Genomic DNA, 21,073 nt, shown 5'->3' with positions numbered 1-21,073 from the left:
TGATAATCCAAATTCTAAAATACACATCCTTGAGTTTGTACAGATATAAATAAATGCCTGAATACATAAATAGGAGGATATAGACAAATGATGTATGTAGAGGAATTCAAAATAATTTATGTAGATATTCTTCTCTCAAGGGAGTGGAGCATAACTCCCTACTCCTTAGCTGTGGACTGCATATGGTGATTTCCTTCCAAAGAGCACAGTATAGAAGGGGGAGAATAGGAAATTTGCACTTGAGAAATCATTTTTAAAATTATTTTTTAATGTTTTTATTTATTTCTGAGAGAGAGACAGTGTGAGCAGGGGAGGGTCAGTAAGAGAGGGAGACACAGAATCTGAAGTAGGCTCCAGGCTCTGAGCTGTCAGCACAGAACCCGACGTGGGCTCAAACCCACGAACTGTGAGATCATGACCTGAGCCAAAGCCTTATGTTTAACCGAGTGAGCCACCCAGGCGCTCCTGTACTTAAGAAATCTGACCCACACACCTCACCCAGGCAGTCAAAGTGGTAAGTCTCGCTGATACTACGTACCTTTGGTATAATGCAATGAGAATGGCACTTTGCTTCTTTAGAAAGTCTTCATCCCAAAAGCCTGTAACTCCTGTTTATTGGTCAGGATTCTCCAGAGAAACAAAACCAACAGGGTGTATCTCTCTTTCTGTATCCATACTGATATTGAGATTGAGAAACAGAGAGAGAGAGAGAAAGAGTTGGAAACACAGGAAGAGCCAATGTTATAGTTCCAGTCTGAAGGTTATGTGCTGGCCAAATTTTCTCTTGCTCTCTGGATCAATCTTTTATTCTATTCAGGCCTTCAGCTGATTGAATGAGGCCTGCCTACATTATGGAGCACAATCTGCTTCATTTAGAGTCCACTGATTTAAATGTAAATTTCATTCACAAATGCCCTGACAGAGATATCCAGAATTATGTTTGACCAAATGTTGATACTATGGCCTGGCTAGGTTGGCACATAAAATTACGCATCGCACTCAATCTAATTCTGAGAAAAACAGAAAGTCTTAACTGAGAGACATTTTATAAAGTACCTAACTGATGCTCCTCAAAACTTTCATTATTAACAATGGAAGTCTGAGAAACTGTCACAAACCAAGAGGAATCTAAGGAAACATGACAACTAAATGCAGTGTTGTATCCTAGATGGGACAGTGAAGCAGAAAAAGAACCTTAGGTAAAGACTCAGGAAATGAGAACAAAGTTTGGTAAATGTATCAATATTGACTCATTAATTATAACAAATGTATCATGGGATATCAGGTGTAAGGTACAGGGGACTTCTCAGTAGTTTTCTTACTAACCTAGGGCAGGGAAAGATTTATTAGATAATTTGTTTATTAAGTTATTTATTAAATAGATTATTTATTAAAAGATCTGTTAGAACTACAAAAGGAAAATAGTGATGTATTTGTTAGTCTTTGTCAAAATTAAGGATTCCTTCTTATCAAGTACACCATCAAATAGGCAAGTTATGGACGGGGAAATATAATTATGTGACAAAGACCTTTATTTTAACAAATCAACAGTAAAAAGACAAAGCATCCAATTAAAATGGGCAAAAGACGTAGCAGACACCTTGCAAAAGAGTACATAGTAATAGACCACTGGAAAATGAAAAGGTAATGAATACCATTAGTCATCAGGAAATGTAAATTAAAACTACAATGATACACTGCCTGCCATCCATTTAAAGGGCTGAAGATATAAAAAAACAAACAAACAAACAAAAAAAAAACCCAAAACCTGACAATACCAAATGCATCAATATTGGTTTATTAATTATAACAAAGTTACCATACTAATATAAAGTATCAATATTGTAGGGTACATAGGAACTCTCTATTGGTGAATATGTTGAGCAACTAAAATAAGTTGTTAATGGGAATGTAAAAGTAAATAAATTATTTGGGCAACTGTCTGGCACTTTCTTATAAAGTTAAACATACATCTGTCTTGTGACCTAGCTATCTACAGAGACATCAAACATACATCCACACAAAGACCTGAACATAAATATTCATAGCAGTCTACTCTTTCTAGGCCAATACTTGAATTAAAAACCGTCTAACAGAGGCACCTGCCTGGCTAAGTCAGTTGAATACCACTCTTGATTTTGGCTCAGGTCATGATCCCAGAGTCATGGGATCAAATCCTGCATAAGTCTCTGTGTTGAGTGTGTAACCTGCTTAAGATTATCTCCCTCTGTCTCTCTCTCTCTCTCCCCCACATACGCACACACCTCTTCCTCATGCTCTCTCTCTCTTACAGTAAAATAATAATAATAATAATAGATATTTAAAGCAAACAAACCCCAACAAATATCCATCAACAGGGTAAACCAAATGATACACATTTGTACATTCATATAATGGAATACTACTCAGAGAAAAGGAACAGACTACTGATAGAAGCAACATGGATAAATTTCTAGAATATTTTCTGGTATAAAAAATCTACATGCATAAAAGACATGCATACAATATAATTCATTTACATAAATTCCAAGAAAATGTAAAATTTATTGTTTTAGAAATTGTTATAAAAATCTGAAACTGATTGCCTCAGGTATAGGTAGAAATGGACAGGAAATGGGGCATAATGGAACTTTCTGTTGATTATATAAATGTTCTTGTTTTGAGGGATAGTTAAAGGGTTGCATTAAATTATCCACGCTACTGAACTGAATACTCAGGATCTTCACTTTAATATATATAAGTTATACTTCAATAAAAAAATTTAAAATTCATGCTTCATAAAAAATCAAAATATTAGGTACACTTTTCCTTCTCTTCACCTCACTTCATCTGCCAGCCTGGAGGTTCCTATTTGTCTTGTCATTTCATTACTGAGGCTCAATATTTCTTATTTTTACCCTCAAACAAATAAGGTCATAAATCTACTTCATAAGATTGTTTCCCTTATTTGATGTTGGTATCCTATGATTCCCATTAATGTTCAGAGTTGGGCTCTAAATTCCTATTCTGTGAAGGTTTGCCTTTTTCTGGTCTGTGTTGCCCAGTCTTTTTGCTTCATTTTCTTATCTCTGTGGCCCAAACTGTTTTCCCAGATGTTGAACCTATTTTACCTTCTGTACCTGCATGAACTTTTAAGTTCCTTCTTGTGTATATGTATCTTTATCATTCACTGTACCATCTCCACACTGCAACTCCATGAAATAGAGGAACGATATGTTGGTTTTGAAATAAATATTAACGTGGCATACTATAATTTTGAAAGAAATTAATTTTATAAAAATAAATTAAAATAATGAGGGTGAATGATAAATGGGAATTGATGCTTCGACTGTATTTGAATAAATGCATTTTCTCCTATACATCTGGCCTGATCTGATCATAAATAATTTGGATAAAACTTTTAAATTCAATGTATATAGTAAATGTTATGAAAATAATAGTATATTATACATCTTAAATTCTTTTACTTATTTACTGTTAATTGTGTTCTGATTTATTTTTAAGGTTTGATTTGGCAAAGGGGCGTGTGGGTGGTTCATTCAGTTAAGTGTCTGACTCTTGATTTCAGCTCAGGTCATGGTCTCATGGTTTGTAAGTTAGAGCCCTGCACTGAGAGTGCAGAGCCTGCTTGGGATTCTCTTTCTCCCTCTCTTTGCCCCTCCCCTGCTCATGCATGCACATGCTCTCTTTCTCAAAATAAATATATAAACAACAACAACAAAAAAAGATTTGTTTGGTCAAAGAGACTACAATGAGAGATAAAATAGGCCTTTGATACTCAGAATTTTGAAACAGACAGTAGGTATGGATTGAATCTTGTAAACCAAAAGGCAACATTGACAGTGGCTTTAAGGAGTTAACATCAGATGATAATAGCAACATGCCATTTGCACTTTAATCTAGAAGAGTTAGAGAATGTTGTCAGATACTAGAAAAAGAAATGAGAATTGGGTCCTGCTGAGCTCGCTGATTAATTCCACACAAGTGTGCCCTTTTGTTCGTCTGGTCACATTTGTTGCAGAATTTAGCCCCTCAGTGTCTGACATTGGGCATATGGGCTTGACTGCTGGCTGGGTGGCTATTTAACAGGATACTGACGGCTTCCGCAAAAGAATCCAAATACAAATACTGCCAGGACTCTGCAGTCCTTGCTCCCTTGCCTTCCCTGTCTTATTCTTCCTCCCACTGTGGTTTCATTTCTGCTTTCTGCCTGGAATGTGCTCATCCCCTTCCAATCACAGTTTTCTGTTTTTACTGCTTAATCATTATTTCCCAGCTAATGTTAATATGCACAGTATATCATCAGTGCCTTGGTTTTATTATCCTCATTATTAAGAATGAGTGACGTACAGGGAAGTGTCCCCCCACCCCCATTTGCTTGTGGGTTTACTTGAACTTTTTCCTTAATATAATTGTCCAGATAACATTTCCAACCTATTTGCATTAAAATATTTTGGAGGGCTCATAGACTACTTGGCAGCAATACTTTGAGTCACAAATAAAAAAGTAAACAACAGGCAGAGAACATGTGAATAGGCTTTGGCACTAGCCAAGTAAACCAATTGAAACAATCTGCTGTTTAAAACGAGTACCTGATGACTAATGGAAAATTACAGAACCTCACTTCTAACCTTGACATTCTTATAAGGCTTTAGTTTTGCAAGAGATCAGGCATGCATATGTAATAGGTAGAACACCCAAACAAAAATAAGCCTTGTTAAAAACAATCATCTGTGAGAATGTTCTTATTGGTTTTTTGCGGGTTGGTTTTTTGTTTGGTTGGTTTTTTTTTTTTTTTTTTTGTATTCCTGACTCCAGAACTTGGCTAATTATCTTGAGGTCATTGTTGCAAATATGCCTGGAAGGATTATTTTATAAGGACTCTATGAACACTTTATGTTTAGAATCACTGAACTCACTATATAGAATGAGAACTGTATAAAATTTAGTATGAAATCAACTGGAAACATAATAATGTACAACAAGCGGTGGGTTTCCAGTTTCTGTGTTCTTTTTTCACTAAGAAATTGTAGTAAAATTCATCCCAGTGTTTGTCAGAATGTTGCCTTCTTTTTAATCAAGTCAGGTTACTTTTTTTGTGTGTGTGATTTCCAAGTATGTTAGATATTCTACTGTGTCCTTTGATGCTTATGGTCCCTATTGGTTTATATCTTTTTAAAAATTTTTACTCCAGCTCCTCAAAATCTATTTTAAGCATTGTGTTTATTAGTTATCATTTTTATAAAGTTTGACATTTTTCATATGTTTTAAATAAACTGCTTAGTGTCAATTTTATACTTCCAGATATAGCTTATATTTCCTTTTAGGGAATATGCACTGTACCTATTTCTTTCTTTTATGGATGTTCTGTGTTCTCTGGGTAACTGCCTAAGTGGTTTACTCATAAGTGGAGTACGGAATTCTATTGATTTTGAATTAAAGAAAGTAGCTGAAAATTGCAGAAATATATTAACCATGATACCTTTGTGTAATAAAAAAATAACCACTGAAGTATTTATCTAAACTGCTCTCTGTTAGATTACCTACAAATAATTATGAACATATTTATATAGATTATAGAACCTCAAAATTTTTTTTCACATATCCGAGAGTAGATGGCTTAAGTATAGTCTTTAAAAAAACCTGAAGGATTTATTTTTAAATAGTAAGACCCATGTGCCAATGAAACATATGACATAATTATTGCCTGTATACTTAATTATATAATTGATATTATACAAGATTATTTTTTTCTCCTTCTTGGAACTACTCATTCCAAAGTTCCATCGACCTGTTTTCCATATTGGAACCTCACTTATTACGTAGATGCAAAATAATCATGCTTTCAGTTGTATCCCAAATTAATATTTCCTCACATAATAGTAAAAATTAATTTCATTTTGACAAAATACCTCAGGAAAGAATTTTTGATCGACATGGTGGTTGTAGATTCACGAACCTGTTCACAAGATATAGAAGTAGCCTAGACATCTCTTAGGTGTGGCAAATGGATAGACCATGTGTTTTTTCAAAGTGAAAATATAAGCTTTGTTAAGTATACAGGCTGTTTTCCAAAGTACAGCGTTTAATTCAAGATTTTTTCATGTGATTTTAAGTTATGTCGACATTTTCTTTTATTACAGTGTTTCATTCACCTCTTAAGAGTTTTTCACAGGGTAAAGTCAGAAGGTACTATCTTGTGTAAGTGCAAAAGGCAAGGGAGCTAAAATTCATGTTTATCAGGAAGTTTGAAAAGTAATTTTATCCCAGACCACATTGTCAGAAATATGATAAGTGAACAATAAATAGTTGCTGTATGAATAAATGCATATCAGAGAGAGGATTTTTTTTTTACTATAATTTGAACTATATATATTTTATTCAGTTAAATGAGGCAAAAGCCTGAGATCTGGAAAACTAATGAACTGGCTCCACTCATCATTATTATTTAGTCTTTCATTATTACTTATTATCCTCATTTGGATTGGCTCATTTATTATTTACTCCCTCCCTGCCAGTTACCAATACTTTGCCCCCCACAAAATCATGTAAATGCTCTGAGCTCTTGTAATAATTGGAACTTCTTCATAAAACTCATGAAGCTTACTCTAAAGAAAGAAGAAAGTAGGGAACTAGCTATAAACTATGGAATGATATTGAGATTTAGTATATACGAACATGCTGATTAATAGCCACTTAGGACGACACTCATTAAAGTGGACCACATGATCTGACTATAGTACCATATTCATAGATAGCATCTGTGATACAGAAGCAGTGAAAGGAGTGGTGTCTTCCTTTTCTTATTTGGAATGCTCAGCCTCTGGTAAACATTTTTTTTTTCCCTTTGTTTCCTCCACTTCCCAGTGAAAAAGTTGTTTATTACAAAACATTGATCTTAAGCTTAAAGATTCATGTCATTGTAGTTTAAATTTCTTAGTTTTCTACTGTTCTCTCCATGTACTTCCACCCCACAATCCTCTCCTCTCTACACCCTCTTTTTCTTCTGTAGCTCACCAACTATAAATTAACTGAAATGTTCTCTTAAATCATTCACATTTGTATTCACATGTTAATATACACCAAAAATTTAAAAAAGTTACACGAACAAAACACATTTTGTTGCAGTAGAAATGCTTTGAATGTGTCCTTTCACTGATTTGTCTTGGATATTTGCAAACACTATAATGATAGTAAAGCAAAATAATATTTCCTTACTCATATTAATGTAAATATGAAGTAAAATTTGTATCAGCGGTAAGTAAAAAGCATACAGTGTCAGTGAAAAATAATTTTATTAGGAAAATGCAGAATCGTATAAACATGAAATGCTAATGGTAACATCATGACATGTGTTTTAACGTTGAAGAGAGAAATGGGACACTTGAGTAATGGCAAAGCATCAGAGTCTTTTAATATGACAATGCATACTTGAAACAGATTTATTTTCCATTTGTCATACAATTTAGGTATTCTAATGTGAACAAGCTTAGGAGTCATTGAGGACAGTTCTAGAGAGAAATTTCCTTTAACAGGATCATAATTCTGCAGAGGAACACTATCCATATGTTTTACTGTTCTATTAGAGCTTCCCCTGTGGATTTGATTCATCTATCAGCTTTCGTTTTCAAACAAAATGGTTTGGTTTCCAAAAGGGAAGAGAGTATTTTGTTTCATAACAGCTGCTCTATCACTTAGATGTATGTGGCTTTTGTTGTATAAAGTAATCAGATGTATTATGGTTTAATGAGTGTTGTTTTTTGAGTTAGGAGAGCACAGGCCAATTATATGGAATTGAACTACATTCAATTGAATAGGTTGATTTAATTCCTGGAATCAGTACTGGTAAATCTGCTGGGAAGCCATACCAAAATTATTTTATCAATTATAGAATTGCTTTTGATATAATGGAGACCATAATAGACTCCAGATTTAGAGGATATTGTAACTTAATTAACAAGCAATATGATTAAGAGTCATTTTCAAATAAATAATAATATTGATCCAATGTGAGTAGCACATGCACTCACAGCAGTTCTTCCTGATATAGGGATCACTTACATTAATTCAGTTTCTCCTTTCCTCTCTCTTTTATTCACACATACACACATGTATTATATACACACACAGACACAATTTTAAGATATAAAAGATATGAAAAAGACTGAAATTAACTGATGAATACAGGAACCAAAGTCTTATTAGCATACTGCTTTTATCAAATAGTTAATTCATCATCTACACTCTAAAAACTTTCCTGCCTTATTGAAAAGCCTAGATAATTAATTTCCATGTCAGAATTTTTTATATTCTAAGTATTTACACTTTGGTATGGATATGAAATGGTCTGCTTAAAAATCTGTTGGATGGTCAATATATTTTCATCAAAACATTCAAATTAAAGGTACGATATTGAATTTAAAATGTCATGCAGAGGGACACTTGGGTGGCTTAGTCTGTTAAGTGTCTGACTTTGGCTCAGGTCATGATCTCACAGTTTGTGAGTCTGAGCCCGGTGTCGGGCTCTGTGCTAACAGGTCAGAACCCAGAGCCTGCTTTGGATTCTGTGTCTCAGTCTCTCTCTGCCCCTCCCCCACTTGTGCTCTGTCTCTCTCTGTCTCTCAAAAATAAATAAATGTAAAAAAAAAAATACCATGCAGAAAAAGTTACTTTAGAGACCACATCAGTTTGTAAGTGTTGTCTTCAAAGTAAGTTTACTTCATAATATTCTAGGTTTTCTTACAAAAACAGTTTTATACATGGTTATAACTTGGTTATTCTAACTTGTTTCTTATTTTTATTAATAAGGAGATTTTTTAAATGTTTTTTTAAAATTTATTTCTGAGAGAGAGGCAGCTTGAGCAGGGGAGGGTCAGAGAGAGAGGGAGACACAGAATCCGAAGCAGACTCCGAGCTAGCTGTCAGCACAGGGCCTGGCGCAGGGCTCAAACCCACGAACAGTGAGATCATGACCTGAACCGAAGTCGGACGCTTAACCAACTGAGCCATCCAGGTGCCCCTAATAAGGAGATTTTTTAGGATTGATTACTGCCCCTTAGATTCAGTGTTTTTTGAAAACAAAAAAAAAACCAAAAAAAGGGGACTACTTTCATGCTTATGTCTTTTCATATAGGGAGAAAATAATGACTGGAAGGCACAAGGCTCAAAATTCAGACAAATAAGTGTTGAATCCAGATTTGTGGGTATATGTATGTATGTATGCATATAGCCCCTCTTCCCTTTAAAAGATTAATGTTATACTTTAATGAGTGTGTGCCTATTTAGGAAGTTGTATGGTAAATATTTAGTCTCTGACATTAATATATTAAAAGTAATATTTTACTTTTTCTATGTAAGTAATGTAGAAATAAATTATGACATATGACTTTAGATTTAGATAAAATAACATACCAACAAGGTGATACCTTGTACTGTCAAGGAGAGGCATCGTTGGCCAGCTAATGGAAAGTGAATGGCCTTTGAAATCCTCCTCATCAAACTGCAAAGAATCTATGAGGCTGATTTACTTTAAATTCTTTGAAAATGGCCTAATTTTAGTATATTTGACTTACATGAATATTTTAGCATATTTTACTTAATATGCATATACATCATGAATTAAATAGTGATTCATTACTTTAATGCTTTTTCTTTTTTCATTTCTAATTCTCATCTTAGACTTAATTTCTATCATCTTTTTTTTTTAATGTTTTTTATTTATTTCTAGGGGGGGAGAGAGAGAGAGAGAGAGAGAGAGAGAGACAGCGTGAGAAGGGAAGGGTCAGAGAGAGAGGGAGTCACAGACTGAAACAGGCTCCAGGCTCTGAGCTGGCAGTCAGCACAGAGCCCGACGCGGGGCTCGAACCCACGAACCGCGAGATCATGACCTAAGCGAAAGTTGGACGCTTAACCGACTAAGCCACCCAGGCGCCCCTAATTTCCATCATCTTAATAAAAATTTGTTTTCTCAAATAATAACTCTATATAGTGTACTAATGACTATAAGCATACCGACCAGAGTCATAGAAATAGGGTCAAGAATATCATAGCATTCCCAGAAGAATGGACAGTTTATGAAGTTTCCTTTTGTAAAAGAAATTAGGATTTAGAGATATAGTTTATAAAATTTGTTCTTAGTACATGGCCAATGGAGGAATTTCTTAACATGTTTAAGTAATCTTTTTCCAGACTTAGCTATACTCACCACTGTAAATTTATTTGATGCCAGTGTCTGGACAATGCCTTCTTGTAAAACTTTCTGCAATGATAGAAATGGTCCTCTATCTGAACTAATATGCTAGTCATTGGTCACATAGTGGTATAGAACACTTAAAATGTAACTAGTATGACAGTGGAATTGAATTTTAAGTTTTCTTTAATTTTAATTTATTTAAATAGTCACATATGGCTGCCGGCTGCTCTGTAGAACAGCACACCAGCACTTATTTTATATGGTGTTCAGTAAAGGGAATATTTACAATGATTATATTTTGATTCTTACTCTGATAAATTGTGTTATTGAGGTTTATTGGGTTTCAAGAGACACATGTCAGCTCTGACTAATTTAAATTAAGAGGAAGATTTATTGGATAGGTATTAAAGTTAACTTAGATTAATTCATTAAAATGAATTAATCAACTAAACTTTAGAAAGGTAGCTCCAAGGACCTCAGTATCAGGAAATTGAGATTTTTTGAGGAGCTTCCCTTAAAGTGAGTAAGCTTTAAAAATCATCCAGAAAGAATCTTATTGTCTTCATGGATCAAATGTTTCTAATTGGATCAATATCCTTTTACTGGGGTGAAGGTGGATAGAAAATGATATTAGTACTAAGGCCACTATGAGAATCCATTTGAATTGGATAGTCACTTCAGTTATGTCCAGCACAAATACTAATTTATATTCATATTTAGGAGGTTAACACGATATATAAAAGGATAATATTTATAATAGTTAAAATATAGTATGTAAAGAATTTTCTAAAATGTTCTCTTGCTACTCAGTATGTTTCATGGTCTATATAAGCATCAGCAACCCTGGAACTTGTTAGAATCTCTGACTACATCTATACCTACAGAGTCAGAATGTGCATTTTGACACATTCTTTTAAATGATTTATATGCACATGTAAGCTGTAGGAGACCAAATAAAATCTGTCAAGTCAGCATAATGATAGTTTTCACATAATAATTTTTAGTCATATATTATTATGTAACTTGAATTTTTCGTTATAATTATTTGACTGTGGAATGGAATTTGGTTTCTCAACCTAAAAATGTTAGTTATGTTTGACAGTAATGTATCCATCAATTGAAAAGTTTAGTTAACTCATTCTCCCCTTAGATGAGTAGTTAACATTCAGTATTAAAAATATAAGGCTGAGATTGAAGAATAATTAAATATGCAATTGATATGCCATATTTTTTATCTGAAGATAAGGTACACGTCAAAGAATTCTTTGTAATTGGAAAAATGAAACTGTAAAACTAAAGATATGTAAAATTGTATTTAAGAATATTACTTTAAATTTCTGGAAATGCAGTGCATGCATTTATATGTATTACACAATTTTTTTTCTTTGCTATTAGGAAGCATATTATTGTCATTTGGAGAACTGCTAGTAGTTTTTAAACTCATGTATTTAAAGTGAAATACATGTCAAGGAAATTTATTTTTCTATATTTTTTGGGTGTTTCCTCTGCTTTTAAAGTGCTTATTTATCTGAAATTATCTGTTCAGATCAGTGTGGAAAAACAATGTGTATGAAAGCTGAATTCTGGGTGTTTGTGGTATACGTAGGAGACATCTAGCGCAAAACTGAGTATCTGAGATATGTTTGTATCTGATATATGAAAACTTACATGGAGCTGGTATTTATGGGAACTGACCTAATAAATTCTCTACTAACTTGAATAGTTGAAGGTTGTAAATCTGCTAAAAAAAACAGACTTAAAAAAAACTTAAATTCCAAATTATTAGAGAACTGGCTTGCTAATAAAATGATGAAAATAGATTTGGTAGAAAATCATGTACTTGGGTCATTAATTAGTTAAAACATTTAACTAATGTAAATAATTTTAAGAATTATTGACTATTTTTAATTTTTATATACACAATAAAGTTTGGAGCATTCATGGAAAGGGAGACTATATGTAATATGACTTGTTTTAAATTCAGCCCTACTTAGAATTATGTATGAAGTCACCACATTTTTTTGGAATTCAATAACTGTCAAGTAATAAATACAATTTCATAAACTATTGAAAAGTTGTGGCTAACAATTTCAGAAATTAATAAGGAGAAAAAAGTTCAAACTCACAGATACTTTTAGTACATTATCTTAGACATTGACAAAAAATAGAAATAGTAATATTTTTAATTTACTTTTTAATTTGAGAGCAAGAGAAAGAGACAAGGAGCGGGGATGAGGGGCAGAGGGAGAGAGAAAATATCCCAATCATGCTCCCTGCTCAGCAGGAGCCAGATGTGGGGCTCAAACCCATAACCCCAGGATCATGACCTGACCTGAAATCAAGAGTCACTCAACAGACTGAGCCACCCAATATTTTTAGGTAGGCTTTGTTCTCTGGTGTCAGCTGCCTTAAATTATCTTTGTAGTTTCTGCTATTTTGTTCAGTTCTTCTGTTTTGCTAAAAGATATCAAAACTTCTTTTGTAGGTTTGGAAATGATGGTATACCCCTTGAATTCCATTTATTTAATCACAATTTGCTCTTTCCTCTTCTTTTCTCCCCTACTCTATGAAACTTCTTATGGTTCCTGGATTACTTTTATGTTTTCATCTCTTGTGGGAAACTTGTAGCAGTTAATTACAGAAAGTTTATTCCAGTTCTTAGGTCAACAACATCTTTCATATGAATTAAGAACTCTTAATACCATGTAGAAGGAAAGCACAAACATCCATTTATTAGATGTAGTGGAAACAAGACAAACAAATGGAAATGGTACCAATAGCCTTTTGGTTAGGGTAGAAGAATCTTGAAATTTTGGATGGCAAGGCCACCAATTACCTTTCCTGGATCAAGATTTATATGGTGTTGAGCCCCCATTTCTATAGCTTTGCTGGCTGTTATAAAGGAAGATATATGGTTTGAATTGGTTTTCAAAATACCATCTAAACAAATATGGGATGGACTGCAGCAACCTCATTCCTTGTTTCTGAATCAGTACACAAATAGCCCAGCTCTGATCCATTAAAGCAAAGCTGGATTTTTAAAAAAATATATAACAGAGAAAGCTTATCTTCAAAGGATACATTATTTTTTTCTCAGGAAGGAAACATTTCATATATGAGAAATAAAAACATTTACTTAGGCAGACAATGCTGATCAGAACAAAATTTTCTATACACTTTTGATCATAAAACAAGTTCATGATCTAAATATCAATACTATCCTATTCTATGAATTTTTTTAAGAAGAAAGTTCAAACTGTGGTATTCATCAGTTGATAATCTTCAGAAAACAGACTGACTACTGTTCTTTTTAAAAACAAGTTTATATATTCACAGATAAAAGTGTAAGGAATGGTTTCTGCAGAATCAGGGTCTTTGACCATATTCAATTGAAGTATATGCTTTATTTTAGATAAGGAATTAATATCAAATTTCTACTGGACATTTTATAACAAATGGTATGCAACACTCAGCCAGCTCTGACCAGAAATTCTAAAGTATTAAGAAATTGCTTATTATCTATATGAATAAAAGCATTTATAATTCTGATGTTTTCTGTGACAAAAACAAGTCAAATATAGGTATCATAAAGAAGCAAACATCAAACAAGAGGGAATAATTGCAGAAAATATTCTAGACAAAATACATCATAAATTTACTAGCTAAGGATCACCTATCTCTTATTGACACAAGGAGCCTTATTCCTTAGTCACCAATGTTCCTAGTCACCATTTTAGGGAGAGAAGTAGAGATGGGGACAGTCATTTAAATGATCTAGTGTTTTGTCCAAATGACCAGCTGTAACTTAAAGTGACTTTTAAAAGTATTGAATAAAAAAAGTATTGAATCAGACTCTGTTTAAATTAAATTGCATAGTAGGGACATTTAACTTACATTTTCTCATTCCAACAAGTGGGGGGGGGATTTAAAAATAAGTCTAGATTTATAGTTTCCTTATATTCACTGAACAAATAGTTACTGAGTGCCTTCTATGTGCTAGACACTGTTCTAGATCATGGGAATTCAAAAGTATACAAAATAAGTCCTTGTTTGTCTTTAGCGAATTTACCTGTGGGGAAGTAGGGGAACAGTGATAAAAAACCAATATGGATAAATATATAAAATGCAAAATACTGGTAAGTGCAGTGGAGAATTGTAAATTAGGGTAAAAGAATGATGAAAGGGCTGATGTTTGATGTAGTTCTTTCTGAAAGATTGGTGTTCCAGCAGGAACCTGATCAAAGAAAGGGAGCCAGCTGTGTGATTATCCATAGGAAGAACATCTCACAGAGAATAGCAACGGCTCTGAAGTAGGAAAGTGTGAGGCATACTCCAGCCAGGAGGTTATCCAGTGCCTGGAGAAGAGTGAGCAAGGGGGACAGTAATCAGAACTGAGGTCAGGGATCTAGCTTGGATTCAGCTCATCAAGAACTTTTTTTCTGGTCTGTATGATGGGAAGCCATAGGAGGAATTAGTAGGGAAAAGATATCACATGATTTACATTTTAAAAGAACCATTTGGGTTATATGACAGATTGATTGTGGGATGCAGCAAGACCAGAAGTAGGTTGTCCAGCTAAGAAGCTTTTAAAGTAGTCCGGGCAAGAGGTGGTGGCTTGTGTTAGAGTGGTGGTGGTGGAGGTAGTGACAAATGGACAGATTTCAGACACATTATGAAGATGAATCCTTAGGATTTGGTGATAGATCATGCATGAATGATAGGAAAGAAGGAAAGGAGGATAACTCCATATTGTCTTTATCTTGTTTTCTGTCAACTCTCTCCTTGTCTATCCTCTTTTCTGTTCCCCATCTTTCCTTTCTCATCTTCTTTCTCCTTTTTTATCCTATACACCTCATTCTCCTTAACTTTCTCTTCTCTCCTTCACTTCTCCTCTTCTGCTCTTCTCTCCCACCTCATCTTTCCTTTTTTATCTTTTTTCCCCTCTTCTGTACTCTCTCATTCTTATCTTAAATATAATTATGTGTTTGTGCCAAAAATTCATTATAGATAGCCACTTGGGAGACCTGTAAGATGTCTTTTCATGATTAGGATGGTGAGCAGCCCATGTGATATGTCGTTAGGTTTGGGACTTGAGGGTTGAACCAATTACATTTACTAATGAATAGAATATGGCAGGCGGGGTGGGGTGGTAAACCATAGATGACTGTGATGATTTTGCCCTGAAGAAAGTATAAATTGTGGTATCATCAACTGAAATGGAGAAGCAGGTTTGGCTGGGGGTTATGTATAGGGACAAGGCAATTTTTTTTAAATATTTTCATTTTGGCATTACCTGCTCAACATCAAGTAGAGATGTAGGGTAGTCTAGAGCCCAAGAGAGAGATCAAAGCTAGATATACTCATTGTTCTACCAAACCTCCCCTAGGGAGGCTCCTGATGAGTTATGTTCTTGTTCCTTCCTCTGGAATGTAAGCAGAACCTGTGAGCCTATGACTCTGACAAATACACTATGACAAGGGTGATGGAATCTCCCTTCCATGATTATGTAATATTATATAACTGTCTTAGCAGACTGAAAGGATTCTCTTGCTGGCCTTAAATAAGCAAATGTGGTAAACTGCCTGCAGATAGGAGCCACATGGTAGGCAACTAAAGGTAGCGTCTGGGACCTAAGGGCAACCTCGATCCAACAGCCGATAAGAAGCTGGGCCCTAAGTCACACAGCTGCATGGAAATTCTACCAAAAACCTGGAGGAGTTTTAGAAACATATACTTGCCTAGTTGAATTATAGTGCAAGAACACAGCTGAGAACACAGCTAGCCTGCAGACAAGTTGACTGCAGCCTTGTGAGACACTGAGGTAAAGTGCTGAAACAGAAACTGCCAAGCTGCTGAATTTGTGATAATTTGTTAGGCATCAACAGATAACTAACACAGTGGTCATCAACCCTAGATGGTATTTCATACATGGAACTGGATGAAATCACTTAAGAGTATAATGTCCAACAACAAACAATCCAACACTAGTTATAAATCACTTGTTTGGTGAAAACAAATATTATATTTATATTATATATACAAAACTGCAGTCTGTAAGTATAAATCCAAGTTTTCAGGAAAGAAATTCTGACTTGACAAGCTTAGATGAAATGTCTACCTGTATACTAAATAAATGTAGCCTGAAAGAATTCAGGATGCCTAGAAGAATCATATTAACAAGGGCTACATCTGTGTGGGCAAGGAGAAGGGGACTGTAGTGATCAGAGAAGAAAGTCATTGGCTTGGCAAACACCCTCACATTTTTCAGCTCAATCTGTCCACCTGAAAGAATGTAGAACTATGTGTTCTCTGTCTCTGTCTCTGTCTCTCTCTCTTGGCTAATTCTCGTAGGGTCTGTACCAACCAGAATACTAGATAGCAGTTTTTCTGCTACATGACATATTTTTTTTACAAAGTCAAATCCGTAAGATCAGCAAACCACATTTGCCATAATACTGGATACTGGAGATACTTTGCATTCATGTTTTAAAATCTGTATCAGAACCTGATGTTCTCTGACATGTAGTATTTTTTATATTGTTTAAGCATGTATACCAGAAGGGGAGCTGTCCATGTTTCTTCCTCCTTGACTTGTAGAAAATTATCAGGTCCCCTTAATAAAATACATTTAATATTCCAAAATTGTGAGAATTAATAAAACACACTAGCACTCTGAACCAATTAAGGGGTCAAAGAAAGGATAATCTATTTAGCAGTAGGAGTGGCTGATAGCATAGGCTCATCTCTTGAGGGCTTATTAGCAATAATATTTTATACCCTACACTGAGGGCCTTGAATACTTTAGTTAAACTTTTGTATTATAAGTGTCTTACCTAGACAGTGCTTCCCAAATTCCTGATTATATTTCACTTGGTTTGGATATTATGCCAATTTTATAAGTTATCAAGCTGAAGCTGAGGTCAATAGTGTTTTCATCATTTTTATTCTCAGATCAGTATTAATATCCTAAATTGCTATAAATAGTTGACCCTCAAATTATGTCAGTTATGTAGTTAATTCATAACTTAGAATCCATTATATTCACATTGTTGATAACTTATGCTGAATTGCTCGTTGGGTTTTTACTTAGAGCATTTTCACGTGTAAGGTATCATAGACCAGCTGTTAGTCCCTACAATATGATTTTAAAATTTAAGTCAAGAAAAGGTAATAAAGTCTTGCCATTGTCAACTTTTAAAGAAAAATAAAGGATCTATTTTCTTTTAAATGTAATAATTTCTATAAATGTAATCAGAATTATGCATTCATTATCCCTAACTATTCAGTGTTGCGTAGCATGTTTTAATTTACTAATCTCTCATCCATTATATACCTGATTATGACACCAAGTTAAAACACAAAATTCATATGTCACATGTGAATTGGTTGTTTAAACCTCATAATGTTTCATGTAAGTTTTCCAAAGTACAAGAGTCATTTGGATGCTAATATTTTTTGTGTGTGATTTTCCTTAGTTGTTTTTAGAATAATTTGAATATGACACAGTTAAAGAGGATTGTCTATCTTTATTGAACCAGCTTTCTCCCTTACATTTTCTTTCTTTCTTTCGCTTATCTCAATTCTTTAGATTTCTTGCTCATACAATTAAGTTGAATCATATGAAATTGTAATTTCTGCAATTTATTTCATTTGTCTTAAATTAATAGAAGAGAAATTATAATGGAAAATGGATAAATGTTTATCATACCAAGAATATTTGTCTTTGAAGATCCAATGAATAATACTAACTGTAAATTTTGTAATTAAAAAAATAGATTGAGTAGCACCTGGTGGTTCAGTTGGTTTACCATCTGACTTTGGCTCCAGTCATGATCTCATGGTTAGTGGGTTTGAAGCCTCGCATTGGGCTTCGCACTGATGGTGTGGAGCCTGCTTGGGATTTTCTCCCTCCCTGTCTTTCTGCCCCCGTCCCACTTGTGCTCTCTCTTTCTCTCTCTCTCAAAGAAATAAATAAACTTAAAAATATAAATTGAAATTACTCGGTAAACCTTAGATTTAGCTTCATCAATGTAAATATACTTACATCCATCAAGATTCTAAGATCGATTCATCTGAGGTTAATCATGTTGACATTATTATTTACTGTGAAATAACATTTATCTTACAAAAATGTAATATTTCCACCTGAAGGTACACAAAGCCTATTCCTTCTTGATTAATTATTTTGTCTTTAAAAGCTTGATAAATGACCATTCATATTACTGAATTGTGGATTCTGTGTAAATTTCTAGTTATTATATAAATGACCTACATTGACAGGATGATTCCATAATGCCTTTTTCTTGCCCTATAAACAATCAAGGTGTACAATTGATAGCCTTTTAAATAAATAAATAATATATAATAATATACTATGATTATTTTCTATGTTCATATAAATTAACAAATAACCAGATATCTTACTCTTATGTTTTGTTTGAAATAGATTAGACTATTATTCAGTGATGGCATAAACAAGATGTAGTCAGAATTAAAAACTGTACCTGATGGTTGAAATATTTTTTAAAATATTTAAAAATTTAAAATACCTTTAGCTCTTTTTTTAAATGCCAGAGCTGTTGATAGGTACAGGATTTGGTGGCAGATATTAGTGTATCAAGACAGATGAAACAAAGCAATGCAAAAGTTTTAGAGTTAAAGGTAGCAGGAAGTTTTAGTTTTTTCTTAATTTTTTTAATGTTTTATTTATTTCTGAGAGAGAGAGAGAGCAGGGGAGGGTCAGAGAGAGAAGGAGGTACAGAATGTGAATAGGCTCCAGGCTCTGAGCTAGCCATCAGCATAGAGCCCGACCCAGGGCTTGAACCCAGAAACCATGAGATCATGGCTTGAGCTGAAGTCAGATGCCCAACCGACTGAGTCACCCAGGCTCCCCAGGAAGTTTTAGTTTTGAAGCCAATATTGTTTGAATTTATGCTGAAGAACACCAGGAAGCCTGTCTATAGCGATCTTTTTAAAACACATTTTTAAAATTACAATATGGAAATAGTAGTTTCAGAAAACTCAATTTCTTAAGTATTTTCCAAAATTGGGCTTTATGGATGTTGGCTAAATTGTGTTTTGGTTGAATTAAAGAAAAGAACATACAAAATTAGGCCATTAGTTTAATTTTTAGCTTGTGGACTAGAGCTCTGGGGCATTTCATTCTATCACAGAAAAGTTTCCTTCCATTCTTTTGCTCCCCTTTTCTTCCCTTTTCCCTTCTTCCTTTTCTCCTCCTCCTCCTTCTTTTTTACTTTTGGTAGATTTTACAGAAAAAAGTAACTGAGAAAATGAGCTGAGTAGAAATATGAGAAAAGTTCTTAATGCCACAAAGTCTTTTAGTGGCAAAATGACAATCTTAAAAATAGGGAAAGATTTGTTAATTTCTTCACTCATGTGTTATGGGAGTCTTTTATCCCCAATAATGCTGTTTGTGAGATGACAGTGATCTATCTTAGATATCCTCAGTGTTACTCTGTCTATCGTTCTCACTGTGAGGCTCTTTATCCAATTTCACAGATGATAATTTCTAGTTTGTAAACCATTGGTTATCAATTAAAAGAAATCATCCAGAACTAAATCTTTGGCTAGAATAATTAATCTTTATATAGTTTAATCCCTATTTGATGAAGTGATCTGCATCAAAGAGTGGAGTATTTACTTTAAATCATACCTTTGGTACACTGGTAATCAATTTTTTCTATCATTATAGTCATCTAGAAGAAAGGGGGAAGAAAATGATATATTTCACATATAGGCCATCATTTATCATGTTGCAAATCATACTGCCTCACTAAATGAGGAGTTGTGAATTCTTTACCTTCCTATGCAAGGTCAATTTTGGATATAATATAAGGAAAAATTAAGAATAATGAATAATAACAAAAGTATTAAATATTAATCTTTGTCTAGTTTATAGTATATAATGTATTATATTCCTTCTCTTCATTCACTTAACACCAATAGTGTATATCAAAGTTTTATATTGTAGTGGAAAATATACACTAAATCTTGCTTTAAAAACTGTTGTAAAATTCTGTAGCTACACTTCAGGGTTAATATGTCGTTACTTGAAATGAATGATCTTCAACTAGGGATAATTCTTTCCTTTCAGGGGCCATTTCATAATATTTGGAGACATTTTTGTTTGTCATGATTTAGAGTGTGCTGCTGGGATCTAGTAAAAAGAGGCCAGGGATGCTGCTAAACTTCCAACAGTAGACAGGACAGCCCTTTATAACAATGAATCCACTAGCCTAAAATATTAGTAATACTGAGGTTTAAGCAACTCTGAATTAAACACATATTCATTGTGTTTAATGTTGTGCTTAGGAACATTGGGGAATACAAAATAAGCCAGGTAATCAGTACCCTCAAGCTTGAAATCTCAGATAAGAATTGAGTTGAAAGTCCAAATAAAGAGGATGGTGATAAGAGATTGATTAGTATATCACAAAAAGACAAAATAAAAAGCCATGAAGGCTCAGTAGAGACCAACTTATATTTGTTTGGGGAATAAGTAGTTTTACAAAAACTTTAACAGTTATATATTTTTTCCTGCTTTCCCAAAGTAGATAATGCTTGTATCTGCTTACAAAATACTAAAGGTAAAGAAGAGTACTCACTGAAAAATAAATTCCCTCTCTTGTCCCCTAGTCACCACTGTCTTTTCCTATGCCTTCTTTCTTGTAAATCCTATCCAAGTCATACCATTCCATTAAAGTACATGCATATCACGTTGTATGGATACGTTATAATTTATTTAATCAGATACCTATTGATAAGCATTTAGGTTATTTCAGTTTTCTATGATTTCTAACAGTGCTGAGAGGAGTATATTCTTTTATACATCTCAGTGCATACCTGAAGCTTAACTAGAAG

This window comes from Hyaena hyaena, unplaced genomic scaffold, assembly GCF_003009895.1.
Source record: "Hyaena hyaena isolate Hyena2069 unplaced genomic scaffold, ASM300989v1 scaffold_569, whole genome shotgun sequence".
NCBI lineage: Eukaryota > Metazoa > Chordata > Mammalia > Carnivora > Hyaenidae > Hyaena > Hyaena hyaena.
Note: the sequence above shows the minus strand (reverse complement) of the source record.